Raw genomic sequence first — 3,443 nt, forward strand, 5'->3', positions numbered from 1 at the left:
CCCGCGTATTCTTTTAGGGGGAGGTCAGCCGGGCGAGTGGAGTTTCAGAAGAAGAGGAGGGGCAGGAGGAAGGAAGGAGAAAGAAGCATCTGACCTGTCCAGTTCTCCCGGCAGTGCCGGGAGCGAGAGCCGCGGTGAGTCCCGGGCCCTCGGGGCCCTGTCGCCCCCCTTGTATGTCCCAGTCCCTTCCCGCCCTTCTCTTTCCCATGCTGTGATTTTTTTTTTCTTCTTCTCTATATCTTTTCTTTCTTTTCTTCTGCCTTGCTCCCCCTTTCTCTCTCACTTTCTCTCTCTTGTCTTGCTGCTCCCTTTTCTTTTTCTGTCTGCACTTCTGACTGCTTGTTCTGTACCTTTTGCATCACTCCTCAGTCCATTTCTCTCTCGATCCTTCCATTCTGCTCCTCACTTCTCGGTTTCTCTCTCTTTCCTCTGTCCTACTCCTGCACGTAGTGTGTGATTGAATGAGGTTCTGTGTCTAGCAGGCCTCATCTCGTAAGAGCTGTGAGACACCTACATATTCTCATAAGTGGAGGACAGCCAGGCACCTGGAGCTGTAGAAGAGGAAGGGAGAAGGCAAACAGAAGGAGGAGTCTGACCTGTCAAATTCTCCTGGCAGCGCGGAGAACTGCAGTAAGTCCCGAGCTCTTGGGCCCCTCTCATCCCTCTTGTGTGGCCTGGTCCCTCCCTGTCTTTCTCCTAGACTCCTCTCTTTCTGGTGCTGCTCAACTTTTTTTGCTCACCTGTATCTTCCGTCTTGCTTGGAGCATCTCCCTGTCCCCATCTTGTAGGTCTTCCCTTTCTCTGCCCTGTACCCTGCCGCTCTTGTTGCCTTTCTCCATCCCTCTCTGTCCAGCTCCCTGTTCCTATTGATGCCCCTTTCTTCTTCCTGCACCCGCTGCTATTCCCTGCGATCTCCATCTCTCTCTTTCCTGCTCCCTGTCCCCCGTTTTTCATTCCTACCTCCGTCCCTCATAGACTGTCTGGCCTTTTTCCTCGGTGTCTTTCTCTCTGGCTGACTCCCTTCTGCTGTTTTTCATTTCCTCCCTATCCATCTTGTTGCCCATCGCTCTTTTGTCTTCTCTCTCTCCATGTGTCGCTGTCTGTCTTCCAGTCACTGTTCTTTAATTCCTCCCTCTTCCCTGTAGCTTGCTGCTATTTTTTTTTTTCCCTGTTCTCCATCATGCTCTGTCGGGTGCCCTGTCCCTGTTTATCAATTCCTCCCTCTGCCCTGCGGTCTGTCTCTTTTCACCATTTAATTTTTGCCTCGCTCTCTCTCTGTCTGGCTCCTTGTGCCGGGTCTGTGAATTCCTTCCTCTGTGCCCCGTACCCCCTGTGATCTTTGCTGCTTTGTGGCCTGTTTCTGGCTGGCGCTCTGTTACTATTCAGTAATTCCTCTCTCGATGCCTTGTAGTCTGTTGCTTTTGTCTTTTCTCCATCTCTCTGTCTCTGTTTCCCCTGTTTTAGAATACACCCCCCCACCCCCACCCCCCTTCTTTCTGTATGCATCAGGATTAGTTTTTGGCTCCAGGTCTCTTTTTTTCTGTGTCTCTGTCCCTGTTTCCTAATTCTTCCTTCTCTGCCCTGTCACATGTAGCGATGTGATTTGTTTTGTGTTCCTTCCCATGGTTTGCTGTCCTGACTCCCCATCGCTGTTGCTTTTTCCTCCCTCTGTGCCCTGTTCTCTGGAGCTTTTTGGTCTTTCTTCCATCTTGCTTGGTCTAGCTCCCTGCTCCCCCCCTTTTTTTTTTTCCCCTCCATGTCTGTTGTGCCACCCATCCCAGCTTTTTTTTTTTCTGCATCTCTATGCTGCTCCTCGTCCTTCTTTGTTGGTTTCTGTCCTGCTCCTCCTCCTTCTTTCTGCTGCCTGTTTTCTTCTCTCCCTGCTGCTTTTTTTTCTGCATATCCACGCTGGGTTCCCTGTCCCCATCCTCTCACCGCCCCATTGCTCATCTCTTGTTTTCTCTCTACCCCTGTACTAGTCAGCTAGCTGCCACCTTTCTTCTGTCTTCTTGTGTCCTGCATCTTTCTCCTCATGTTTGGCAGTTTCCAGCTCTGCCCTGCAGCTTGTTGCTCCAGGAACCGACTGACTGTTCCCGGCTGGACTGAGGAGCGTGGCTCCGGGAACAAGCGCCAAGGTGTGCCAGGGGCAGCATTAGGGGCCCTGAGCCCCGGAGCAGACTCACTCCCTTCTGGGACTTGTTCTGTGTGTGACTGAATAAACACTTGCTGGCTGCCGGCTGCCTTTTGTGCTTCCTTTGCCCCAGGTGAGGGGCTGGGAGGGGTGATGATGCTCTGTGGGGGTGGGTGATGGCCTCCAGCTGTGGGCTGGGGCTGGAGGGGCCCCAGGTGTGGGCAGTGAGGCTGATGGCAGCGGCCCCTCCCTGTAAAGGGCTTGCTCCGGGTGGAGGGGCGGGTGCTGCTGTTAAGAGCAAGGCAGCCGTCGGAGGGGTCGGTGTCAACCAAGGGAGGAGCAGAGCAGTCGCTGAGCATTGCTGGGCCCTGGCTGCACCGAGGGAGAAGGTGAGTGGAGCCGTGCCATCAGCTGGCAGCTCCTGGGGAGGATGGCGGTGCCTGCAGGGTGGCAGCGTTGGAGGTGGTGGCAGGGGCTGCCCCGAGCCGGTGGTGAGGCTTCTGGGTGCACTGGTGGGGGTTCGGAGGGGTGAGCAACGGTGTTGCTGCAGGGTCAGAAAGCAGAGAAAACCGCCTCTCGCAACCCAGCGGGAGCTGTGGTCCTGGCGTGTGGGGTTTCTGGCCAGCCGCGTTGGTTCCCTGGGTCACGCTGGGATGCGGGGTCTTACAGCGCTTGGCGTGCAGGCGGCCGTGCCGCGTTGGCCAGCGCGTGCCAGGAGCTGTAGGTTCTGCAGACTCGGCTGCCAGGCAGCCGCACCGCTCGTGGGCGCCCGTAGCGCGGCGCAGTCCTCGCTACCGCCGCGGCCCCTGTGGCGCAGCACGAGGGATAGTTTTGTTGCCGCTTTCACGTGGGTTCCCGGGGGCTTCCAGCTGCTCCCCACCAAGCGTCGTGCTCGTTCCTCGAGAGCGTGTGCGCAGTGACGTGCCGCTCGGCCGCCGCTCGCGCGGGGGGTGGCGCTCGCCCGCGCTCACCGCCGCTGCCTGGCAAACACCACACGGTGCTGTCGGTGGGCGACACAGAGGTGGCCCCGTGCCCCACGCTGCCGCCCGCCAGCAACGTCAGTGCGATGCTCCGATGCCCGTGGGGGGGTGCGGCCACGCTCGGTGCCCCCTCCTGGTAAGGAAATGCCGCCGCCGCCCCACGTCACGCTGCCGGCGGGCGCTCGGTGCGCGAAGGGCAGGACTGCAGCGCCGGCCCCGCACAGGTGTGCGGCACCGCCAGAGCCGCCTTCCTGCCTGCTGCCGCAGCGTGAGGCTTGCTGGGCGTGATTCCTGGGGGTGGGCGAGGGCCGAGGCCGCCGGTGAGGCCAGCC

General features: G+C 58.4%; 1 long non-coding RNA gene across 2 annotated transcripts; it reads left to right on the forward strand.

The window, feature by feature from the left end:
* LOC141960464 (uncharacterized) lies at positions 1-2,238 on the forward strand. 2 transcript variants are annotated; one of them, XR_012633633.1, is made up of 3 exons: positions 1-134; positions 480-630; positions 2,044-2,238. It is a non-coding gene; the product is annotated as an uncharacterized LOC141960464 (long non-coding RNA). The 2 variants fall into 2 exon arrangements; XR_012633634.1 differs by having other exon boundaries at positions 483-630.
* The last annotated feature ends 1,205 nt before the right edge of the window (positions 2,239-3,443 follow it).

Source organism: Athene noctua, chromosome 5 (assembly GCF_965140245.1).
Source record: "Athene noctua chromosome 5, bAthNoc1.hap1.1, whole genome shotgun sequence".
In the NCBI taxonomy this organism is placed as follows: Eukaryota; Metazoa; Chordata; class Aves; order Strigiformes; family Strigidae; genus Athene; species Athene noctua.